Raw genomic sequence first — 26,526 nt, forward strand, 5'->3', positions numbered from 1 at the left:
AGGTTCTTTTTCACTACCCCCTTTCATTGCTGGGTAATCTTATATTATGACATCCTTTATAACCCACTCTTCATCAGTTTTCCATTCCTTTAACAAAATACTTGAGAGCAAGTACTTTATAAAAAAAGAGGTTTATTATGCTCACAGTGTTGGAGGCTCACATGGCATCATCTGTTCAGATTCTTGGGAAGGCTTGATGGTAGATGGCATCATAAAGGTACAAATGTGTGCAGGAGAAGTCTCATGAAGAGACAGCCAGCCAGAGGGAGTTGGGCATGGCTTGATCTTTTTTAGCAATTTGTTCTCACAGAAACAAACCCATGTCCTTAGAAACTATATTAATCCCTTAGAGGGACATGGTTCCCATAACTTACCTACCTACTCCTAGAACCTGCGTTCCAACCTCACCAGGCCTGGGACCAAGGTTCTAGCACATGAACCTTTGGGTGACACACTCAAGCCATAACCAAACCACAGTATCCACCTTATCAGTTACTGCTTCAGGACTGGCACGTAGAAGAGTGCCCTGAAACACACTGCCTAGACAGAAGGCAGCATTTTCTGAGGGAATAAATTGAGGATCAGGGAGAAAAATCTAGAAGACCTAAGTGATGTGAGCTTTCAAATCTGATTTCTGGGTCACTGAGCTTTCTGATGTGTTATGAATTTACACAGAAAGGAGCGATCACATCTGTCTCATCTCTATCAACAACCAGCATGGCACTATCACACTTCAGAATAATTTTTTTAAAAACTCTCCCGCATTTTTGTTCCCCAAAATTCTGTACAAATATGCCATTAATATCTTTTGTTAATCCCCTTTATCTGATTCTTAAATGGGAACTTTCATCAACTCTAGTGCCCATTCAATTTTCCTTTTCTCTCCAAACTATTATACGTGATCAATCTATGAAATTATTAATTTTGTCTATACTTTCAAGTTCAGTATAATAGAATGTTAGTGATTTGGAAGAAAGGAGATATTCATTAAGATTTATTGGTAAACAGCAGCAAAGGATCCTAGATAAAGTTAGGAGGAACCTAACTGAAATGGTAACAACTGATGCCCATAACTGTCTGGTTAGGCTCTAACATAAAGTACTAGACACATTGGTTCCTGGAACCTTCATGCAAGAGGTCCTATTATTATTCCCATTTTACAGATGAGGGACCCAAGGCACAGAGAAGTTAAATAACTCGTTCCAAGTCACTAGGGATGTGGCCATGCCTGGATTTGAAGCTTTACAACTTCAGCCTATCCAAGGGTTTAGGGAAGACAGAATAGAGGAGAAATTTAGGGTAGCAGGTTAAGAAAAGGATAGAGACCAAGGACCTGTTAAGGAACTGTAACTAAAACCCCTTCCTCAAAACCTTGTAAGTCAATTGAAAGACTCCAGCAGCAAACAATGACCATTACAATTACAGGGAGCGTGAAGGAAAGATTTCTAATCTCTAGTTTTAAAAGCTCACAGTAATGAGTTATTTGAGAAATCCCTCAACTGCGTTGAGAACATGTCCTTGGTGGTCTCCTTTATTTGGAAGAGACATCCAGCTGCTCGCTCTCCCGTTGCCCCAACACCTTCAGGGATACTCTGGGGGCCCGTGTGTCCCCCTGGAGTTGGAACCCGGCAAGCTGGAGCTGCTCACCTTAGGGGAAACTCTTCCCTAACCCTCGAAGCTATTGATTTCTAAACAGCTCTGATTCCCTCGTGGTTTGGCTTCCTGTGTGCCATTCTTCTGTGAGTCACTATCAAATCTTGTATCATTTTATTTCTTCCTTTGTCATTCCTCATCCCACTAAAACTGCCCTTGTTAGAGTCATCAATGACTAGATTTTGCCAAAACAAATAAAGACTTTTCTTTCTTTATCTTCATTGATTTCTTGGGAACAACTGACAAGAAATTTTGTCCTTCTGGAAGCTCCCTTATCTGTGTACATTCTTACTTCTCACTAACTTTCTTCCTCTTTGTATAGTGTCTTCTTTTTCCTTAATTTCCTAATTGTGGGCATTTCCTAGAACTGCTGCTCTGCTCACTCTTCAACCAGTTGAGGGATTCAGTTACCTACAAGTTCATCAAGGTCAAATGTATCTTCAGGTAGAACTCCTTATTGATCTCCAAAACAGCACAACTCCAGTTAGAAGTCTTGCTGGTATCTCAAATTAAGTATGTCTAAATCTCACTCATTTTTGCCTCTAAGCATGTTCTTCCTTTTTAATGATCTTAGTGATCGTCATCTCCATCTCTCAAGTCAGAAATTTCAAAATCATTTTTGCCTCACCTCACATCTAAGTAACCCAAGACTTATAAATCTTTTTCAGTCTTAACTCCTGTATCTATCCACTTTCTTCCTCTTTAGTCTCCTCTGCTGATATAATATATAGACTCTTATCATTTTTTGCCAGAATTATTTCAAGGACTTTAAAAAAAAAAACTCTCTGCTTTCAGTCTGTACCTTCTTCAGTTCTACATGCTGCCACAGAGGCTTTTCTATAATGCAAACATGATCGTGTAACTCCCAGAATTAAAATCCTCAAAAGCACACATATATTGCTTGATGAAGTTCAGATTCTTGAGTTTGGCATATTGGTACCTTTGAGATGAGACTTCTGTTACTTCAGTTGAAAATTAAAATATATATATTGTGAGACAGGTCTCACCAAATTGCCCAGGCTGTCCTTGAACTAGTCATCCTTTTGCTTCAGCCTCCCAAATAGCTGAGATTATAGGTGTGCCACCACCCCCAGCTAAGATTCCTGTTACCTCCGAAACCTCTTCTCTTTTGTTAAGGCCTCCAAAACCTTTAAATCCAACCAATGCAGAAAGATCTACAGTTGCTCAAAATATGGCAAAGCCTCTCTGCTTTTGACACGCTGCTTTCTGATGTCTAAATACCCTTTGTACTTGAATACTGTGCCCTAAAACTCAGGTCTACCTGGGAACAATGATTATGTTCTTATTTGAAAATAAGGTCTCTTGTAGAGAAAGTTGAATTAAAGCAGGGACAAACTGGGTTAAGGTGGGTTGTAAATCCAGTATGACTGGAATAATTACAAGAAGAGGATTTGGATATAGCCACAGACACGGGGGAGAAAGTCTTGTAAGGACTGATACTGAGCTTAGAGAAATGTGTCCACAAACTAAGGCATGCTAAGGATTGCAGGAATGGAATGGATTCTCCCACAGAGCCACTAGAAGAAACCGCTTTGACTTCAGTGATCTGGCTATTGAACAGGGGAGAATACATGCCTATTGTTTTAAACCACCCAGTTTGTGGTATTTTGTTAGAGTAGCTCCAGGAAACTACTATACTTTCCTACTCTGTTCTATTGCTAGCATCAACTCCACTCAGCCCCTTTTTCTCTTGGAAGCTTTTCCATCTCCAAGCCATTCTCAGTCCCTGACTTTATTGCCCTTTCTCTGTTCTCTCTTTACAGCTCTACACACTTCTTTAATAATGCATTGCCACACCGTCGTTATCTTTTTTCATCTTTCTAGTTAGTGAGATCCACGAGACTAGGGGATGGGGCATCTGCCTGGTACCCCAGATCTTGCAAGCACTGGAAGGAAAAAAGGAGCACAGTTAATGTGTGGTGAAGGTCAACATGCCTTCAAAGGAGTATGATTTTATGGAGTATTAAAAATTATCAAGTAGAATGGGACAATGCCAAAACTAAGATCTCACATAAAACCAACTAGGTATAACGTGTTGCCAACAAAATTCTCAGTTCTAAAAGAATAGCTGTTACTGCTACTGATGTTAATTTTATTCACTAGCAGAATTAAGTCGATATCTCAGAGAATTAATTATTGGCTTTGAATCAGTTTCTGTGCTAGTTTGTAACAAAACAAGCTTGAGAGTACCTAAAAAATAGAAATATCCTTTGTCAATGGTAAGGTAAGTGGGGGGAGAGGCACTCATGACATGCCTCCTTGGCTTGGCCATGGATCAGGTGCCATCTCTCCCTTTGAAGGATGATACACCTCCTTTATCGGGACAAATGCACTGCTGTAGAAGAGATCATTAACAAATCAGTAGTCTAAACTCTATGGACTGGTTGCCTGAGAAATGGCTTGTTGGAAGGACGGATACTTTATTTGCTAACAATTTGATCTAGGGTGGCTCAGTAACCGATTCCCCCACTGCCATCACAGAATTTATGAAGTACAGCCTCCGAGCTTACCTTACAGACCCACAAATCTCAGGAAATTCTAATAAAGACAGAATAAGCTAGAAGTGTTTACTTATCAGAATTCATTAATTTGACTATTTGCCATACTCAGCAATAGTATTCCCCTCAGATGTAGCTGAGGACATTTTCTTCCTAAGAGTGATAAGAATGCTGCTCACATGTGCTTAGGTGGAAGAAGACCACCTGTTATTAAGATTAGCAGAGCTGGCCAAGGGCTTTAGTGTTTTGCTTGTAAAATCTCTTGTTTAATTAAGGGTGTGAGATTAAAAAAACAAGGCACAGTAATAATTTTTCTTATTTGCTCCTCTGCAGTGAAATAAAGAGTCTAAGTACTGAACAGGAAACAGTGCTTTTGGGGGCTGTCCCACATTGTTTAATCTGCACTATGTGCCGGGTCCACGGCAAGTTAAAAAACCACAGAAACAGCCAAGACTCAGTGCCTGCTTTCAGAGTCGCATCTGCTGGGGAGAAAGGAAGTTTCAGTGCCAGAGACTTTAACAGAAACATAAGAGAAGAGGACCCTGTTTCAACTTTTGCTATCAGGAACAGCTTTGCAGAACGTCAAGGGGATCTGCTGCAGAAGTGGGGAAGCGAGAGCACCAGATACAGCATCCGAGTCAGCTCAGTCTATGCATCCATCGCCCAGGTCTCACTGGCAGGAAGCCTCCAGCTAGTGGGGAAGTGGAGGCAGAACGGTGCAATGCAGAGAGCACTGTGACAGAGCCAGGCCTTACGAAAGCACCTGGAACAGAGGTCGTCTAGGACCTCTGAGGGCAGAGCTGCCTTAAAAACTGGGCAGGAAAAGCCTGGTGTGGTGGCACATGCCTGTAATCCCACTAGTCAGGAGGCTGAGGCAGGAAGATTGTTGTGAAATTGAGGCCAGCCTGGGCTACAAAGTGAGTTCAAGGCCAGCTTGAACTGTATAGTGAGACCCTGTTCCAAAAAAAAAAGAAAAAAAATATTGGGCAGGAGTTTGCTAGTGCTGGTAGAGGGGGAGAAAGCATTTCAGGTGCACAAGAACGACACAGAAACAGATGGAAGAACAGTGGCCTGGCCAGGAGGAGTGTCTGAGGATGGGTGGGGCTTGACCAGAGTAGCTGGGCACTGCTGAGACTCCAGATGCAAAGCAGTCACCTGGTAAGATGGGGAGAGCACTGAGTGAAACCACCGCGGACCTGGCTTATGGTGGGGTGCTGTGTGGAGACAGGGGCGGAGGGCCCTTCAGAAGGCACATGCAGGAGTGCAGTGGGAAGGGCGGCAGGAGAGGAGAGGACTGGACCCTGAAGGAAGTGTTAAAGGTCACTTGGCTAACACAGAGGAGAAGGGGCAGGAGAACCTGAGGTATCCATGGAGCAGAAGCCAGTGGGTGTGGTAGGAGTGTGAAGGATGTGGTCACAGGTACCCACCACAGGTTGTTAAGGGACCCAGCCCACCTGCTGAGGGCTGGGAGTTGTGCTGGCTGGGACGGCACCTGTGGGGAGCAGGTGGAAGAGCTGCTCAGCTGAGGGAAGGGTGGGTGTAAGGAAGCCACCCAGACCAATGAAGCAGCAGGAGCTGAGGCCGGAGGCTGAAAGTGAGATATGTTGAGGTGGGGAGGATTCCGGGCAGTTCCAAAGCCCCCCATCCGACTTCCTGGGAATGAGCTTTATGTGAGAGGCTGTGTTAGCGCATGTTAGTGTGTGGTTAAAGATGCACTTCCAGGATCCCAGCACTTGAGTTCACACTGTTTACTGTGAAAATGAACGGCTGAGGTTTGAAATGCCTGTCACACAGGGATGAAAATCTCTACCTTGGAGGGAGGGTGGTGCACGCACGCAGGGTGCAGCAGCAGCAGCAGTGGCATTAAAGACAGTGGCGGTAGAAGCCCCTGGGCTTTCTTACTAACAGACCCGCTTCTTCACCTACCTTTGCACTCCACGGCCTGTTGTTCACTGCTCCCTCTGCCTCACCACAGTCCCAGGATGACCAACAGATCCCTGTCTGTGACTTGACGTTGTAATCCTGACAACGTGTGGTCCCTGTCCTACCATCCAGCACACGTCTTTCTACCTCCCTGAGAGCCCATGCAGGAGTCTCTTTTCTCCATAATATTCCCTAGGGAAGCAAGAGCATTCACCTGCGCACAAACAGAAGCAAATGCAGATGTGTTTCTTACAGAAAGTGTTTCTGTAAGAACGCGTGAGGAAGCCATTCTGGGAGGGGATTGCAGGGACAGTGGTTTGTTGGATCATCCATTTGTTAGTCTAAATCTGTAATTCTGCTGTTCCAACTGCTTAATTTACCATCAGGGGTCAAAGAAGTAATTGATTAGCTTTTCACTTAGGTGATTTATTTTATAGCTTGACTTCAGTTGCTCAGAGTTGCAGGTCTCTGACCTTTTCTTACACAAAACATATCCTTTTCTTCAACTTTCAGCTATTTTCCTGTTTGTAGAGATCATCCTGTTACATGTGTGTGCATATATGTATGCTAACATAAATTAAGGAAAAAGTGTAAAGAGTAAGGGAAGTAATGCTTGATAGTTGTCATATTTTCTGAATGTTTTAACAACAGCAGTGAACGGCAGAAGTTAGGAGGGACAACAGTTTGCAAAATCTGACCGTCTTTCAATAGAGCTACGGTTTATGCTGCTGGTCTTTCTGAGTTGTACGGATGACGCCGAGTGGGTGTCAGGTGGGTGGTGTTCCTTAGAACTGTGTAATGATAGTTGGAAAAATCTCGTGCTCAGTTCTTTGGTTCCTCACTTTCTGGGGCCTGTTTCAGAGCAGCTTCCAAGACGGATCCTCCCTGAGGCTTTTTATATTCAGTCCTTAATACAGCAGACTCACTTTCTTTCCACCCACGAATCCTCCTCATCATACTCAAAGTTGACTTAAAAATTCTAGAGTTCTTTTGCCTACTTTTCTTCTTGTTTTTAAAAATATGACTTCTCCAATTTGTATCGACTTCCATTTCCAATGTGAATCTCCCATTACTCATTACTCTCTGTTTTTCTTTTATTCCTTGACATGGATTTCAGGAGCATCTTGATTTTTCAGGTGGGCAGAAAAAAAAATAGCAAAACAGAAGTCACTAAGTACTGAGCAAGGGAATGCATGCTTTCTTTTGTTATAAAGAAAATATCAAGTTACTTGAAAACAGCCACAGACTCCAAGGATTTAGAAGCACCAGAAAAATACAATGCAAGTTAGTTTTTTAAAAATACTATAACAGTCTCGGAATCTTGAAGAATTCAATGTTGAAATCAATAGAAAACTGAAATATATATATATATATATATATATATATATATATATATATTGAGGCTTCTTATATATGAGGAATTATGCTAAGTTCTGTTGAGGCTTTTCAAAGATATATAAAATCTGGTTGCTACCCTGCAGAATTGAATATTTCAATTTATTTATTTATTTAGTGTTTTTTTGAGACAGGTTTCACAATATATTTCAGGCTAGGTTTGAATTCACTATGTAGCCTAGGCTAACCTCTAACTCATGGCGATTTTCCTGCCTCAGCCTCCTGAGTCCTACCTAGTATTACAGGTGTGCATCACAGTATCTGGCTAGATTTGAATATTTAAGAGAAGATTTAACCCACCCCTACTCCCGATATAACAGTAGGGTAAGCTTAAAGGGGTTTTTTGAAAGCACTGGTAAATATTTTTGAAAAAATATATTAATGCATATGGTTTAAGTATAGTTCAGTGGCAGAGTGCTTGCCTAGCATGGAGGAGGGAGGAGGCCTTTGGTTCCATCCCCAGCACCAAAAATATCATTCTGTCTCTCTCTCTCTCTCTCTCTCTCTCTCTCTCTCTCTCTGTCTGTCTCATCTATGTAGATATATATGTGTATATATATATGGATACTTATACATGTGAGTTTTATTTCTTTAAACCATCGAAATTTGGAGGCTGTGCGTTACTGAAGGTAGCTTCCTGTAGTTAATATACCTAACTCATCAAATTAGACTCACACTGGATAAAATTTGGGTTGGTTTTTAAAAGCTGAGCTTTTGGGCAGAGGGATGAGTATAAGCAAAGAGGAAAGAAAAATGTTATAGACTTACTGTAGTCTGCCTTGTGTGAAACTCACAAAGGTGTGAAACTCACAAAGATGTGAAAGAAGAGAGCTGGTGAGGTGCAAATGGGTGGGGTGAGGTTGGCATCTTCACGGATGTGGGTAAAATTTGGATTTAATTCCAGAAATTATTTAAAAGCTCTATCCCTTGAGGTGAGTGAAAAATGATTGCACTAAATACAATGTGGAATGAAAGAGGGAAATACATGTGGATGTGTTAGACATGTTCTTAAGTATTAAGAAATCAGTAGTCCCTAAAATGAAGAGAACCAGTAGGGTAATTCCATGATTATCTTGATTTTAGCTACTTTCTGCAAATCTAGAAGAAAATATACTTTAACTCCAGTCTCAAATTGATACTGAATTGTGACAAAGACATTCTTCCTAATTTTCTTGGGAGCAGCCATGGTTTTTGATGAGTTCTTGAACATGTGGAATAATGTATCACCAAGGACAAAAGTCCTTAGAGATCACAGGATCCTGATTCCCACACTAGACAGCAGATTAACTGCAGATTTATCTAGGCCTCTTCTCACTATGGCTCTGTAACTGCATATACTCTTAAGGTAGCCCATCTGAGAGACACAAAGTATGTAAGCCTAGAAGAGAGGTGTTTTAAAATGTTTTCTACAAAGCAAATTGGCTCTTGCTCCAATTAAAGCAGAGAATAATCAATATGAGCCAAGGAGCTTGGATGACTTTTATGTGGTCTTGGTCACTCACCCATAAGAAGCTGTGAAAGTGTACAGACAGGACATCCAATGTTCAATTTGAAATTGTTTAGTTTCTTTCTTCCCACTACTAATTTTGAGTTGATTGTATTTCACAAATGTATCTCACTGATGCTTTAATATGTGCCACATCAGGACAGACGGACACTGGCAAGCAATTGTTTTTATCCTGCATACCTCATAAGATTCAGCTCCGGACAGATAAGCAAAATTTGTTTTTCCTTGCAGGACACTCTCATGAGATCTAAAAAAACAATATGTTCTTGACAGAACAGTACACAATTCTTCTAAAAGTGGGAATGAACTATGTTTTACCCTTTAAAGGTCAGGAGACATAATTATGCAGCAAATGTAGCCTATGATTTATCTAAAAAAAGACAACATCACACATAACCCTCAGAAGGTCTGGGTTACATTATTTAAAATCCCAAAAGGGATGTTGAAACTGAGAATGAATTTTCAGTAGTACTAACAATAGTTCCTACTTTTAAGACTACTGTGTATAAGAGATTGTGCTGAGTCCTGTCTCTTCTATTTATTTACAGTGATCCTGCAAGAGGATATTAGGTTTTTAATTTTGAGATGAAAGAGAATTTTATTCCTCATCTTCATGGATTGCCTGATCTCATTTTCATCACTGGTCACCTCTCCCTGACATGTTCCTCACATCCCTGCTCTTCCTCCATTGTCTCAGAGCAAAACAGGTATCTGGGGGCTGAGGATTTAGCTCAGCGGCATAAGCATCTGCCTTGCAAGCAGGCAGTCATGAGTTTGATCCCTGGTACCGATAAAAAAAAGGAAAAAAGACAAAAAAACAAAACAAAAACAAAAACAAAAAACCAAAAACAGGTATCTGCCGTGTTTCACAGAAACAATGTCCAACACAGATTCCATGCCAGCCTGAGAAATAAACATTTCCTCTTGACAACTGTGTTCTGGTTAATGGCACCAACATTTTCCCAAATTTTGAGTCATTCTGACAGCTCTGGCCCTCTTTCCCCATACAGTCATCAATGTTTGTCATATCTCTGCCAGGAATAGCAATACCCATTACACTTATACAGTTCTTTACACTATACAAAGCTCCCATAGATATTATTTCTTATAATTTCCACATTAACTCCAACGAAAAAAAAGCAAGACTTCAGAAAATTATGGTTTGTCCTACAGTTTAGAAGCCAAGTTAGTACTTGATCCTAGTTCTCTGAGTCCTGCTTTCCTGGTTTGATATTCCAACAACCACCATCATCAAGGTCACCAAGTCAGGCCTGGGGTGCAATTGCTTCAGACAGAGGCTCGCTACTTTGCTCCAGTATGGTTTGTATAATCATTAATAGCTAGTGTCAAATAATTACTGTCAAATGACATCTTTTAAAACAGATGTGTTCACCTCACTCTCAGCTCAGAAGATTTCAGTGGTTCCTTATAACAGAAAAAAGTTTAAATCACTTAAGCTGGTACATTCGTGTTTGTTTCCAGCCTGACTTTGAAAGATTACTTCCTACAATTCCCCTGTCTGTGCTCCAGCCATGGGGAGCTACTCTCAGATTTTCACAAGTAGTTGACTTCTTGGCTCAGGCAGGGGCCCCTGGGATGTGTGCACTGCCTGTGAATATTCTATCTTGTCCTTACTCTTATTATTCAGTTCCAATGTATGGATATATCAGTATCAGGGACTGGCTACATGCGGGGGAAATCTAATAGTGAAAGAACCTACTTCTTAAAGAGCTTAGAATCTATTGGGGTCATAAGGTTTCTGGACAAATGCCACATTTTCCACAAAAATGTCCTTTTCTGACACCCCTGGCAGGGAAGTGATCACTTCCTTCTCTCTATAGCTGCGGTAGAGTGAGAAAACCCCCATTATAGGACTTACCATAATCTGTTGGAATTATAACTATTAATGTACAGATCTTATCTTTTGTGTTGTTATAAGCTTCATTTTTTGGTAGAGACTCTGTGTAGCTCAGTATTTAGCCCTATTATTGTAGAAACAGCATTTCTCATATATTTGGACTTCAATCAATAATATTAAAATAAATAATTTCTCTGAGAGTCTGCATATGAGAGTAGGGGGAAAAGAGATGTGCCTCTTTCACACAGATAGTAAAGGACACACACACACACACACACACACACACACACTCACCAAATGATTCTGAAGACATTATTTGAGGCAATGGGATTGTCAGCTGACATGTACATGGCTCGTTGAGTACAGCTACTTTCACCAGCATAACAGATTTGAGATTCATCTCTGGTGTGTGTGTTGATAGTTCATTCCTTTTTATTGCTAGACAATGTTTCACTGCACTAAAGTGCCACTACTTGTTTAATTCCTGGTTGAAGGACGTCTGAGTCTTTTCCTATTTTGGCATTTATGAATAAAGCCACTATAAATAATTTTTGTGTATCATAGTTTTTCACTTCACTTAGTTAAACAGAAGTCAAACTACAAGGTCATATGGTAAGTGAATGTTTATAAGAAATTGCCAAAGTATTTTCCATAGTGGCTGTATAATTTTTTGTATTTCCACAAGCAACATAGGAAAGTCCCAGTTGCTTTATATCCTTGGCAATATTTAGCATTGTCGGAATTGTTTTGTCTTTGCCATTCTAAGGAGGGAGTGTTAGAATTCTAAGGCTTCATCTTTTTAGAATCCTATTTCCACTTCTACTTTAGACCCACATGCAGCACTCCCTTCTCCCCCATCTCTGTACTTGGTAGAGAGACTGCATAATCTCTCCCAATAGATTCCAGGTTCTCTTGTGGATAAGGAACAAGCCTTAGTCATTTTTGTATAAATGATGCTCTGCAACCACACCTCCAGTGCAAGTTTTTGCAAGAACAGGTAAACAATAATAAAACTTAAATAATTGACACTACATGAACAGATTAGACCAATGTATTTGGTAATACAATTAATCCAGCTATAGCCTAATCTAGTATAGCCTTATTTTATCACTTTGGAAATAACAAAGAAGCCTTAATTAATCTATTCATGTACTTCTATTTTCATTGACTTTGCTGTTTTCATGTATTTGTTTAAAAAACACATTTTATTTCAAAATTGGATAATATGATTGGGATGGTGAAATACTTGAGTGTTAGATTTCTTGTGCCTATTCAGAAGATAAGATTTTTCTTACTAGTACTTCAGTAAGAGGTTAAAAATTATTTATTTATTCACTTATTTTTTATAAATTTAGACCACTTCATTTTAATGTGCTTTTTAGGTGAGAAATAAAATTTGGAATTACAGTGTGTACTTGCCCTGCAAACATTTTGCCAAGCGATTTGGAAACAAAAAAAGAGTGTGGGGTAGAGTCACTGATAAAGACTCAAAGATCTCAAACAGCAACACAATCTCAAATGATGTACCTGCTGGTCTCCCTTTCATGTAGGAATCCTGGTTACAGCATCTGGTTGAACATCTCCATATTTGATAAGCTCACTGATTCATAGATTACATACATCCTTATAAGCAAGAATCTCAAGACAAAATGAAAAAGAAGGAAAGAAACCCTGGGGACAAAGTGTCTTTATAAAGTGAGCTTTTATTTTTTTGTAATGTTGTATTGCACAAATTTGTAGTACCTACAGAAATCTAAATATGGAATTTAGAATTTATGGTGGCAGCAAATGTATGCCTCTCACCACCATTGCTCAGGCAAGTGCCAACTTAAACTCATTAACTTTTACAGTACAGAATGAGATACACTCTGAAGAGATGTGCTCTCTTGGAAAGATGTGGTAAACACGACATCAGTCATGGAACTTAAGATATTCTTGAAGATTCAGTTTCTGAATAGAACTAAACTAACTATAGTTGTGTATAGAAGAAAATTGTTTGGTCTGAAGAAGTTTGTAGGAGAAAACCTTGTAAACACAATTTCTAAGTAGAATGGATTATGAATTTATGTGTGCAAAGGTTTCTAAGTCCAAATAGAAGGGACTTCTTGATTGTATTTGCATTGTCTAATTTCTGGTGTGGCTTTGTACAAGAGTCAAATTAAACCAGAAGTAAACCCATCCCCAGAACGCCCTTCCCTAAAAGGCTCTTCATTACTGTCGGTTACCAGGAAAATTCAAATGAGAAAGAGCAGCCTAGTAGCCTCCCAGTTCACCTTGTCAATACCGGCTAATAGCCAGGCTGCTGGATCTTCGTTCCCACTAGATCTCTTCCTCTGGTCACTGGGTCAGGTGCACAAATAGTCATGCGATGAAGAGCACCAGATCCTACAGTTTTCCAAGGCTCTGAGGCTGCAGGAGGCATGAGACCACCACAGGTTCCAATCTGTCTTTCTGGGCTTCACTTTGTCCTTGTTTGGCTCTGCCTCAAATTCAGCTTTATTTTTCAACCAGCTTCACTAACCCACAATGGCATCAGGCCCAACAAGAGGCGTAAAGCAACTGCAGAGCTCAGACAAGCGTAGAGATCTAAAACTTACAGTGACTCCATTATTTCATATCACTGTAGTGGTTTTGCTTCCCTAACTGAGAATGGCTTCTAGCAAATCTTTCCTATTCAGAATGTACTCAGTTACAAATATTCTTCTGTATACGCTTTTTGGTTAGAAAAATGTATGGTAATGTGAAATGAAATTGTATTAATTTTTTGAGCCTGAATACACTATTCTATTTTTCTTTGTTTTTGAGATGAGAGCTTGGAATGTGCTCTATTACTCAATTTTCTTCAAAAGTGGAAGTTTGGTACATGACCCTCTCAGAGAACAGAAAAACAAAAAACAAAACAAAATAAACACTTACCCACCTAATTTGAACTGTGATACAATAACTAGAGTTAAAAATAACTAGAGTTAAAAGGAGTTCACTAGCTCCTTCTTTGAAATATATCTTAATGATTGCATACTTGGAAAGGTATCTACTTGGGATAAACATAAAAATTATAAACTTGGAAACAGTCTCAATATCACAACATATAACCACACTTAATATTTACTTAATTCCTTAAGATTTTATGTTCTTCAAGAAAGAAATGTTTCTTCATACCTTTCCATCTGGTCACACAGATAAGTTCTTAGTGAGCATGAATTGAACAAAGAACAAATTTCAGTTTCCTGTGCTTTTTTTTTTTTTTTTTTTACATAAAAGAGCAGCAATGTATGAGCAAACAACCACAGCCAACTGCATTCTCTCATGCTTTTCTCGCTATTACACAGAAACTCCAGCAAAAACCACAGTCATATCCTTTTCACCAATTCAAATCTCATGAATTTCTGGCAAGCACAAAATAGCTATACTGACATTGCATAGATGTTTGTGACATTTTAGTGACTTCACGCAAGTACTTCAAAACCTTTGCAGTGGTTCTCAAGACACATTCCCAAGGGAAAACAGTCATAATAATAGTTATATCTTAACCACGTGTTGGGTTAAATTATTTGAGAAAGCAATACTGTATCTCAATTTTCCTCTCCGTGCATCTGGTTTTTAGAAACCCAGAAAAACTGACATCTGAAAATTCACCATTTGACTCAGACTTGCAAAAATTTCTAACTCACCAAAGATGTATTACCCTCTACCTTTAAATCATGAAAGTATACTAATTTTTTCCTTTTATATTCAAAAGGGCCAAGAAGCAGACATTTCTAGCTGTGAAATACAGAACTTCCTTTTGTTCATTTTTACATATAATCTCAGTCCAAAGTGCAACAACACATGTTTTAAATTTGTAATCTGAGCCTTGATAATGTGATTTATCAATGAAAGAACTTTCCAGTGTCTATCTCCTAGCCATCCAGGAAGGACAGAGAAAAGATTATGGCAGAAGTCCAGGGCTTTCAAGGGCTGTAGCTTCGATGTGAATCGCAGATGTGCATACTCTTTTTCCCAGAAGGCAGAGCTACAGAGTTCTGTAACTTTCTTATGTGCCCACACTACCTGGTACATAAGCTTTTGAGAGACCTTTTATTTAATAAATTTATTTGTAAATGAATGATAGTCTACATGCTCAGAGGTGACGGAAAAGGGGAGATAAAAAGGGTCAGGACACAATCAATGCATGATATATACATGTATGATAATGTCATAGTGAAACCACTGATTTGTACAATTAATATATGTTAATACTACAAAATAAATTTTTGCCAAATAAGTAAAAGACCCAAGTAATAGATTGAACATTAAAAAATAACAAAATAAAAAGAAGGGACCTCAATTTGCAAAACAGGACTAAGATGAAGGAGGAGCAAATAGGTAAGACAATGAAAAATAGGCAGCAGGGTATTAGAGCTAAAATTGACCATAAGGATTTCCGGATCATTTCCAGAGATATCCTGAGGTACCCTGGGCAATGATAGGACTTCAGGTACTACATTCAGGGATAGTGACATTTGTGTATCACTTTCATGAGTTTTGCCTTGAGATGCTTCTTATCTAAACTATCTCTTTTTAATTAATATTTTTAATAAAGTTGACTTAAACTGTGCCCTAGCTAAAAATGTTGGCTTAGTCCTAAAAAATAATATTTGTAAAATTACAAGTTTAGTGTGCCAGATATATATTTTTCAGAATGAATCTTTTTAAGCATGCACTTTGAAATTTATTCTGAGTACACTGCTATGTATAAGAAATTCAAAGCTATCAAAATGAGGAAATCTGTATATTGCCTAAGTCTGTCCCCTGGCACTGCTAGAAATCTGCTGACCTTTCAGAAACTCTGCCTTCTACTGTGTTTTCTCTTGGAATAAAAGGTTTAAATTTTGAATAGATACAAAGTGGTAAAAGCTTTCCAGAATAATTAGGAGGGTGTGAAGATGACCTCTGTCAATTTTTACTTTTACTAGAAAAAAATCAATTGCATTGTAAGGAAGTAGGAAGAAAACTATAAGGCAGAAATCATGACTTTTTAAAATAATCGGTGAATTTTTATTTTTGAAATGGACAGAGACATCCTCCTATCAAGCCCTCGTGTTCATTAGAAGTACAGTTTTAAGAGAGATTTGGTCACAAATGTGCATGGATGACCTTTTCCCAGTCTTGACGTTTCAACTAGAGCAAATGCTTAACTTTCATAAGTAAATGAAGACTATGATTAAAACATCAATTGCGGAAACACTAGTTCTAAAAATAGCTTCTGAGTCCAAAGTCCACAGATACAGCTAAACAGAGACATGGGCCTGGTGTTTCTGTGTGTGTGTGTTCATGCATGTGACTACATGAATGTACTTAGTTTTACTTTTTGAGAAACAAAGAAAGGTTTTTTTTTTTGTTTGCCGAACATATATGTCACCTGGATATTCTGATAAAAAGTTATGTCTGCTGATTTTATTGCCTACTTATCAAGTTTTAACTTACAGTGTTTGCCCTTAACCTCACCCTGTTTATTAAAAAAATGCCTTACGACTGATCTAGAAGCTTTTTTATATTTATTTTTAAAATGAAATCCATAAAATTCTGCCTGTGCCTCATGTTTAGACCCACTGTTAATTTCTCTGAAATCACTCATATTCAACAGAATCCTGCAGTGTGGCCTAAGTGGACTAAGAGCTTGAATGACTGACTCTCAGTCCTCACTCACCTGGTTCAATGACTGTCTGTGGGTTTTGGGCAAGTTATTTAATCTGCTTCTTCATTTCCAAAACAGGGAAATGTAGCAGTTCAAGTCTCTTAGATGTGCTTAAATGAAAAAGAGCTTAAGCAGAAGGACACTGGCAGAGAAGACAGAAGAATCAATTTTGAGAGTTTCACAGATCTGTATGCAGTTCATTCCTCCCCTATTTTGGAGAAGAAGATGTATCAAACTAAATGTTTGGTGTCTTATGCCCCAGAAGCAAGACAGCAGTGTGCCCCAGTTGCTCCCATGTTTTGAGGTGGTCTTTCATTACAGTGAGCATTCTTTACCCCTTCTCTCAGCCCCCTTAATGGAACACTGTTTTCTAGGGTACAAGAAACATTCCTCGCTGGGTGGGATAAATGCTCACAGATAGACTCACTTACCAGGTACTCCAGGGGCAAGAATTAGCACTTGACTTTCTAGGATTCTGGCCCTGGAGGGGAGGATCACAGAAGAGTAATGAGCTCCACTTGAGGAGAAAAAGACAGCAAAAGGATCTGGGTATCTCAAAGGGAAGCAGTGGAAAGAGCTGAGCACTCCAGTGTGCGGCAGTGAGTACACAGCCCACTGCTGAGAATCCAAGGTCGTACCCTTAGGATGGAGGCGAATCCGAGAGTCCAGTGGCTCTGGACCCTTAAAATACACTAGTGTATCACAAGCTATCTATGAGCAGAGATCAAGTGCCAATGACAGCAAGTGATTTAAGAGGATAATTTAGTTTTCTCTCATATCAATACCAATCTTGACAATAAAATTGTTTTTGTAATAATATCATTATCATTCATTTTGTTTGGAGTTGCCTCCTTGAATTGAGGAAAGGAAGGTAGGAAGTTATACTGGGGTCCCAGCATACTCACGAGAAAGAAATTTCCTCTTTGTGAAAGTACAAGTAGAAATTTAAAAGGTTTCTTCATCTTACATCCAATTCATGTTTGTCTACCTTCTATTTCTCAGCTGCTTTTAGTAAATAAAGTTGAAAATCCATGTCCCTGAGTTCATATTTGTAATAGAATGAAAGAGAATTCCCCTTCTTGGGTTGGTCTAGCCAGGAAGCAACAAACCCAGGTATGGCAAGCAGATGGCGATGCTGGGAGAAGAGAGAATTCAACTACAAAACTGAATTACTGGACCAAAAGAAGTAAGAAAGAGGTACAGGGGATGCTTAGTTGCAAGAGAGGAGAAACACTCATTAGGCGACCAGGGAAATTCCCTGAGGTCCCAACCAGGAAAAGAGCCCATTAAAACTCTGAAGAATCATAATTGTTAATAAGTTTATTCCAGTAGTTTGGAAATTGATTAAGAATTTAGACTGTTTTACTCAGCTCTGAATCTCTTGTACATGGCACAAGGTTTAACATATGTGTCAAATGCTCCATGTAGACTGACTAAATAATCTGAGGAATCTAGTTTCCTTAAATTGAGGTCTTCACCTGCCTCACTGAACATTTTGCTAGCTCATCTTCCACATGAATTCCATGGCTAGCTGAAGAAATGCTTCGCTTTACGTTGGAGAACAGAAGGAATTGATGCACTCTCCATCTAGGCTGTTTCAGTTTATTAATTTTTATCCCCTCTCTGAGACTCAGATCTCTACCCAGAAGGCACCAACCCTAGAAGGACCATCTTTAGAAAGCCCATCATCAGAATATGAAAAGTCTAAGAAACCACCACAAGGACTGGAGCAAAGTTTTTCTTCATGAAAGTGCAGAAGTTTCAATGTAACTAAAGTTGTGTAAATTAATAATCACTAAGCAAAAAAAAAAAAAAAAAAAAAAAGACTTTATCTCCAAAGAAGTGCTGCTCTCTACAGAAAGCACAGTCTATGTGGCCCGTGTCCTCTGTTAGCTTCAATCCATACTATTCTCAGCACTGTCTTCTCAGAGTCAGGGTGCGAGGCGCCGACACTTTAGGATTAATAATTACCTGGAAGGATGTTTTTAGAAGTAAAGTAGGAGGCACAAAGAGGGGGTGGCATGCAGCAAAGGGTGCACGAGGAAGGAAAGTTGAGAGAGAATGGGAGAGTTCAGAGAGCTCAGACAGCTTTCTCTGCTGAAGAGGTTGGTGTGGGTTTTGCATCCTGTTTTTTAAAGGGGCATCTGTCTGTTTTTGCAGCACTAACAGATCAACCCAGACACAGTCTCAAGTCTTGTTAACAGAGAGGCTCTTCACAGTCAAGTGGAGAGAATGTATAGTGACATGACTAACTTCAGAGAAGGGCTGCTCACGTGGCTCACTGTCACCACGGTGGGGTGGGAGCACTTCTAGCTGACTAGGTCAATTCATTCTGCATGTATTGAACTTTCACACAATCTACAAATTTTGTTGACAGAAACTTTTTAGAATCACTGGTTACTCGGAATCAACTATACTAAGTGAATCAACTATACCAAGTATAATGAATCTCCTTGCTTTATAGGGACCCACCAATTTCATGAATATATTCATGGAATCTTAGAATTTGATGGTACTTAGGGAACATCTAACCCTATCTTCACAAATGCAGTATCTACAGGTTCTAGGAGGGGAACACAATTAAGTGAAGACATTTAGTACAACCGATCTCCACAAAGCCTAAAGATCACAGGTGGAGACTGCAGGGCAAGTACGGAATGTAGCTCAGACACCCCTTCAGTTCCATCCTGGAGAATGTAGGCGTGTTTCAGCTATTGTAATAAATCCTCTGATTTTTAAGTATTAGATTAACTAAGCATAAATACCTGCAGGTCAAGGATTTCTTGCTAGACCCCAGATCTGACGGTTTTCAGTTTCTGAGTTGGTACATATATTCTCAAAGCCAAGGCTCTCCAGGTAACAAAAAGAACAAATCAGATCTCCCCGAGACATGTGGAAAAGCTTTTTACTGTTATGAGAATCTTGCTGTGGAGACAAGAAATCCCCCACGCTTGCCCTCATGAAAGGGGTTTGCACATGCATTTCCACCCATTACCGCCGCTCCGCCTCCACCCTGACACTGACACATTTCTGCTGACTGCTCTCCGAACACGTTTGACTTGAAAACGGGAGCAATCCTCCACCCCATTTGTCACAAGCAATTTTTTCTCAGCCAAACATGCAGGGGAAACTGTATTTGCACTTACTAACCTTAGCTTTGCTTAAAGTTCTTATTAGCAATTCAAATTCTAGATAGTTTATTTTGACCTGCATTTATTTTCAAGAGAAATAGGTTATAGAAGAACTCAAAGAAAGTCACACTTAGAGAACAACTACATATTAAAAAAAATGATGCTATGTATAAAATAGTTTTGTAGACAGGTCTCAAAACTTGTGAAATAGTGGAGTGCTCAGCCATGTTTCGAGTGCGTTGGAAAACTAATTCAGAGTAAAGGAATGAACATTTCAAAATCATGCAATGGCAAAGACACTGGCCAAACCCGCACAAAGTGGAACCCACAATGAACCAAATACCTTCTACCTTTTTGATCAATTCAAAAAGTATAGCATGGGAAAGTGATTCATATTCCAGAGTAAAAAACAAAGTCATACTTAGCATCTCCCTCCTACAAAACTACTATCAGAATGAAAACCCAGAGACAATGCAAAATTCTTAATCCTGGTAATATCTGGCACATTGCATTTACTAAGGCAGACAAATAGGCACAGGCATCTTAGAAAAGTTGTCAGTAAAAATTGAAACAAAAGAAAGATGCCCTGATTACTGAGAAAATGTAGCTACCACTACCACTTCCTCAAGTGTTTAATAGAAATTGTGCATTATAAAGAAAGAGAAGAGCTTCTCACTGACACAATATGGTTACTTGAATTTTTGGTTATTTAGAAATCAATAACCCTGAAAAACAATCAAGAATCTATCAGCATAAAACATCTGATTATTCTCCATAAGCTAGAGCTCCCCCTTTAATGTGCTATTTGCAATTCAAGCTTAAAAAAGAATTTTCCGCAACTTTTTTTTTTCCTTCCAGAAAATTACTACATGTAAATGTGATTTTTTTTTAAGGAGTCTGGGAGGCCTCTGTGCAGCTGTCCACTGCTGAATTAACAACAGTGCTGACATCCTGGGGACTGCTGGGACTCTGTGGGTTTTTATTGTCCAGGTCTTTGTTTTTGATTTATTTTGAGGCTTGCCTTGGTTCAAAGTGTCTCAGTCTGTGAATCTTGACTAAACCACTCTTTCAGCAGTGGCTTGGGTATTCACTCTGTTTAGGATCTGGGAACCAAAGTTTTTAAACAGAATCTGGTGTGTGTGTCCATGAAACCATCTTGCTTCAGTTCATTCAGCTGTTCCCCACAGTTTCCCTGTCACATTAGGCCTTGGGGGCAGGGATGCAGGTCCCTGCACTGTCATTTAGGAAGGCTTGCTACTTGAATGGTCAATTTTGGAGGACGGTGCACTTGTACTTAACTAATCTTGTTCTCATTGCTCTCCCGCCAAGGGGACTCTGATATTCTTTGAGGCCCTGCTTCTCCTCTCTTTATGGGAAAATCAGTGAAGAGCTATCAAAAGGGGCTCTAGATAGTAGTGTCTGTTGTAGCACTAAGAATGGGTTATTAACTTCCCAGGAATTCATCTGTAATCATTTATTTCCTGGTAAATAAAGTTATGGACTACACACGGTGTCCAAATCTGGCTATCAGAATCCTGTGGGGACCTTACATAAATACAGATTTCGAAGCCCTGTGTTTGAATTCAGATTTGGATTAAAGAGGTCACTGCATTTAACCTTGCAGCCAAGGGTCAGTTATTACTGTCTGGAATTAGTAATCTGGACCCCAAATTATGCTGCTAGCTTCAAAATAAAGCCAACAACCTAATCACAGGCATGAAAAGTTAGAAAGCTGTTACTGAGCTGCCAACTCCAATGTGCCCAGTTAAAAAGCTATGAACAATTTTCTCACTGGTATTGAAGCAATAAGTAATTTAAATTTTAAGAGTATACATACATTCTCTTCATGAAATTCCCTAAATATCTTCTCAATTTAGATGCATTTTTACATGTTTTTATTATTCCAAATTTGGCTCTTATACAACAATTAGATTATCATTAATCTAAACACCCTTATGCTGAAAAGCAAGGTGAGAGAAGCATCTGTAACATCTTTGTTTTTTTAAAAAACAGATTTTCATATTTGACTGCATTCCAAACCAACTAATTCAAGATGAGTCTATTTTAACTGGCACTGTTTTTCTGACTAAAGTTATAGCTTTCCTCAAAGGTATACTTTATTTAAAGATACAGCTTTATTCAGAAGGGTACCAACGTCACAGTACAATTTCCTTCCAGTGGAAAGATAGGAAGGGCTGGAAGACAGTCCAGAGAGTTCTCAGCAGCACAAAGACTGTTTTCTTTGACTTATTTTTCCAAAAGAACTAATGGGCTACCTATAGCAAAAGACAAAGGTGTTAATTCCTGGAATTCTACACTGATGAGAATAAACATCTCAGATGATGCACAAGTCAGAGAACAACTGAACGAAAACAAATACGGTGGACCCTACCCTTCCTTCTGGGCTCATGGCTGCCTAGTGACCTGACTCACCTTCACTGGGCTGAGATTCTGCACCTCTCCAAGGATGCGCAGGTGAGACTGGTGGAAAAGAACAGAAGGGCTGTCTGACCTTGGAGCTTTGTCTAACTGCCCCAGCCCCCTGTGCCAGCAATTGCAGTTCTGTTCTGAGAAATGAAATACTCATGCTACAATGTGGTATATTCTGTAATATCAACAATTCAATCATCAAACTCAAACCGTTTGATGAATCAAGGCCAAACCACTGAATGAGTGCAAAAGAAACAACAAAAAGCTGTCAGGAAATGACAGATGTAAGATGTTATGATCATTCTGGTGAGATTTTTTTAAAAGTAGCAGTATTAGAAAATCTTAGATATTAAATAACAACTGTTTTAAAAAATAGGCTTACAGATACTGAGATAGAGACTATAATGGCAGTTAGGGGGAAGACAGCGTGGGGGGATACATGACAAAGGATATAAAGTAGCAGATGTGTGGATGTGCAAAACTAAAGACCTATGTATGACAGGTGGACTATAGCTAATGTCAATATATTGTATTCAGTTTTTTGCTGAGTAGATAACAGCTCTGCTCGGCGAGGATGAAGGCTGGGGGTTGAGAAGCGGGTTAACTGTGAGATGCTTAACGTGTTTGTTTAACTACAGTAACTGTACTGTAATATGTGTAAATCATACACATATTTATGTGTATGTTTACATAAATGAACATTATGTTATGTACCTAAAGTATACACAATATGATTTATGTGAAATTCAGGGCCCTCTGACTTTACTGCCACGCACTTTGTAGGTCCAAGCCTTGCCCATGTCACTGAAGCGATCCAGCTATGTCTGCGATCTCTCAGCTGCCTGTTAGCTTCCCGCAAACTGGCAGCTTCTCTTTACTGTGTCACTGAAAGCAGTAGTTTCTGAGCTTTTTGCAACATGGTGCCTTTAGCTGGCTACATACTTTATGTCATAGTCCATGATGAAGCTATATACAAGTGTATAATTTAAAGGTTCCATCAGCAATGCTTACCCTTCTACACTGTCTTACTCTATCGTGTTTCTCAAAAATAAAAATGCCAATTAGATTCACTATGCACCAGGACCTGTGGCTTGAAAATACAGTTCTAAAAGGCCACTTATTGCTACAACTATTTCTCCCACTAAAAATTACTTGACAAGTATACGTGGTCTTTGGGTTCTTTTCAGCCCATGTCCTGAGTTTATTGTTCATTTGATTTCACACCATCATGCCTTTGTCTTTTGTAGTCATCTGGGACCGTTAAGTGCTAGACAGATAAGACACTCTTTTCCATCTATTTTCGATGTGCACTGTTACCTTAGAAATAAGATTCCCTATATCTCTAAAACTCATTTCTGTAAGACTCAAACTCCATCACCTCACTCTGTCTTTGACTTCTAGGGTATGCAGAGAATGTGATAGACATTTCACGGGTGAAGTAATTGGGGCACAGAGGATTCTGATTTTCTCAAGGACTCTCCTTTCTCTAAGCATGTAGTTGTAAATGAAGGTAAATGTGGTTTGTAGATATGTGGAGGATATAAATTTGGGTAACTGGAGCCATGAAGAGCCTCAATAGGAGCCTGTTCACCTAACACCTCCAGGTGAAAGAGGAAATGGCCACTAGAGGAGGTGGCAGCCCTTCTGGATTTTAGCTAGGGGTGGACCGTGCTTCTGTCTGTGGCCTCATTCTTCCCCCGTTATGTATGGACTCTGGGTCCAAGCTCTGCAGGTTTTTATCCTTCCTTTTCCTCTTCAGCAGGTGAGTCTCTTGCATCCTCAGGCCTATGGAAGCTCACCTTGTTTCCCCACCTCCACAGCCAGGGTTCTGCAGCACCTGGCCGTGGGACTTAACTAGCTGTCACCCTCAGCCTCCCCTTCTAGTTTTGTGGGCTGAGACTGAGTCTCATGTATTCTTCTATTACACATTCAAGCACCTTCTCTAGTTCTAGAAGAATGGATGAGTGAACAAATGGCTGGATGAATGAGGGCAGAAGCACCTGCCGCTGCACAAGATCAAGTGGAAGCCGGGACTAAAATCTGTCTGTGGTCAGTAATTTTGGATTTTGTGATTCTACCACCAGCATCTTAGTGCATCCCTTTAGGCTGCAGATTTTGTGACTGGAAATTCAAGCAGCGAGGGCTAGCTGCAGCTAGCTAAATACATTCCTTCAAGTATACTAGAAGCATAATCAAGAAAATATTGCAGGAGCAAACAATTAAACATACTGAACCAGTCTTTTGAGGCAATTAAAACACCCAAATTTCAAAATAGCTGGCTGAAATCTCCCCTCCTCTGCATGAGGACCGATCTGATTCATATAATGCTCTCCTCCTGCTCTCTGTGCAGCTGATGCCCTGGTGATGTGGACCTAACCATTTCCACAACAGTGTGGTTAGTGATTAGCTGGAGCCTCTCCACACCACAGCACACTGTACATTTTTCTCCATGACTGTCTGGGCTCTGTTTCCAAAATACATTTCAACAATATAACATCTAGACTTGTGACAGCAATTCCTAGGGTTTTTTTTTTTTTTTCTGGTTCTGAAAACAGAAACATACTCAAACTTGGAAAATATGTTCTTCACAATTCTACCTCCAAAGAACATTCTCTAATGCAAACTCTGGTCATTTGGGGATAGTAAATTGAGAAGATTTTCTTTTTGTACTGTGACTCATATATCTTTATTTCCACAATTGCTACTCAGGGCAGGTCAATGGTGAGCACAATGGAAAAGAAAGAATAGTTTATAACTGGAAAATAAGCACATTCGGGAGAAGGGCATTCAAAGCATTATCAAAGTAAAATATGCAGCAGTACCAACAAGAGCAAACAAAAGCCCACGCAAGAGATGTGTAAATATTTCATGAAGCTAAGCCTGATTCAACTCTCTCTCCAAATCTTTCTGGTGCTGTAAACACTTCAGCGTCTTCCAGTCCCACCATGACCCAGATTTTTTACAAAAATAAAGTGAAAACATGGACTGACGGATCTTTAACAAACGTGCTGTGAAAAAATTTTCTGGAGCCTATGGAAACACAGGTTTTCCTAGAGGAAGAAGGGACTGCTACATGGGTGGCTACTCAGAGCTCAGCTTCCCCGTCCTCCTCCAAGCCCTTGCCTTTTCCACCTCCTCTGCTGCTTTCCGGACTTTCACTGCATTTTAACCTTGAACTGCCTACATTCCAAGCACAGATTTCTCCAATACCGCTCCACAAAGCCCTTGAAGCTGACCTGCATTGTTTTCCTGGCACTCCCAATTCACTTTCCAGGGTCTGTCAAGGCGCCCTCCTCCTCCCCTCTTGCACTGTCCATTGTTGCGTCTGAAATTTTGCTTACATCTTTTCCATCTTCCTGACAGCACGACGGTCTGTCCTGGGTATTGGTCGCCGATCCCACTCCGCGCTTTCCTAAAACCCCTCACTACAGAGCTGTTTGTCACCGCTCCTCTCTACCTTGATTGAATGTGGTTCCAAAGTTCACCTCTAGATACTGAGCAGGTCTGTACAGTGATTTCCCTTTATCGACCGGGGCCCGCCCTGTCTCTTCTCTCCTACCTCAACAAAAACTATATGCACATATACATACACACATGTAAATGCATATATATTTTAAACGATTGTGTTTTGATTCTAAGGGAACAAGCAGAGGAAAACGAGAATGCCACACACACACACACACACACACACACACACACACACCACACGCCCCTCTCGGGACACTCACGGTGTGCAGACCTGACTCCCAAACAGCACGCGTCTTCCCCATTTACCTTCTGAGGCAGGGAGGGTTTAAGGCAGTGATGACCTTGCAGAGAAATTCAGCACCTGCAAGCGGGCAGCCTCTCCTGCAGTACAGGACCGGGTGGGGAGCAGAGCAACAGGCGTAGGATCCCAGAGCAGGAGGGGAAGGGGCCCGAACCCCTGTCCCGCGGGGCCGGACGCCGGCAGCGAGGCTCGGTCCGGCCCGGTCCGGCCCGGGCGGAAGGGTTCGCCTACCTGCGGTGACCCGCGGTCCCGTCGCACACCCCGGGCGCGGGCTCTGGGCGCCCCGCGGACGACTCCCGCTGGCGGCGAGCTCCGGCGCTGCTCACCCGGTCCCGGAGTCAGCGCGGCGCGATCGGGAGCGAAACAGCTCAGCCCAGAGCCGGGAGGCGCGCGGAGCGGGGCGGGGACCGGGGCCGGCCGCCCCCACCGTGCTGCAGCCGCCGGCGGCCGGGCCGTGGGGAGCCGTGCGCCCCCCTCCCGCAGGCCTCGGGGCGACCCTCGGCAGGCTCAGTGCCGGGCGCCCGAGAGGGGCTGCAGCCTCGGGGCTCCGCCCCCGACTCCGCCCCAGTCGCCGGGTCCCGGGGGACGGGGCTGCGGGCAGGGCTGCCAAGCGCTACTGCAGGCCGGGCAGCTGCAGGGGGAGCTTTGGCTGCGAGGAGACCGC

At 40.7% G+C, this 26,526-nt stretch overlaps 1 protein-coding gene across 4 annotated transcripts in view; it reads right to left on the reverse strand.

Moving 5' to 3' along the window:
* The window catches only part of Gprin3 (GPRIN family member 3), a 61,997-nt gene extending 35,764 nt beyond the window's left edge, over positions 1–26,233 (reverse strand). The window contains exon 1 of one of the 4 annotated variants that reach the window (XM_003467472.5): positions 26,094–26,233. The gene's annotated coding sequence lies outside the window, so the exon portion shown is untranslated. Of the gene's footprint in view, positions 1–25,329; positions 25,350–25,434; positions 25,743–25,867; positions 26,006–26,093 lie in introns of those variants that run through there. The other 3 variants (XM_013150100.3, XM_063247271.1, XM_063247272.1) reach the window with 3 other exon arrangements.
* Between the last annotated feature and the right edge of the window lie 293 nt (positions 26,234–26,526).

Source organism: Cavia porcellus, unplaced genomic scaffold (genome assembly GCF_034190915.1).
Source record: "Cavia porcellus strain 051 isolate PalLab524CR breed Dunkin Hartley unplaced genomic scaffold, mCavPor4.1 scaffold_4, whole genome shotgun sequence".
Classification (NCBI taxonomy): Eukaryota; Metazoa; Chordata; class Mammalia; order Rodentia; family Caviidae; genus Cavia; species Cavia porcellus.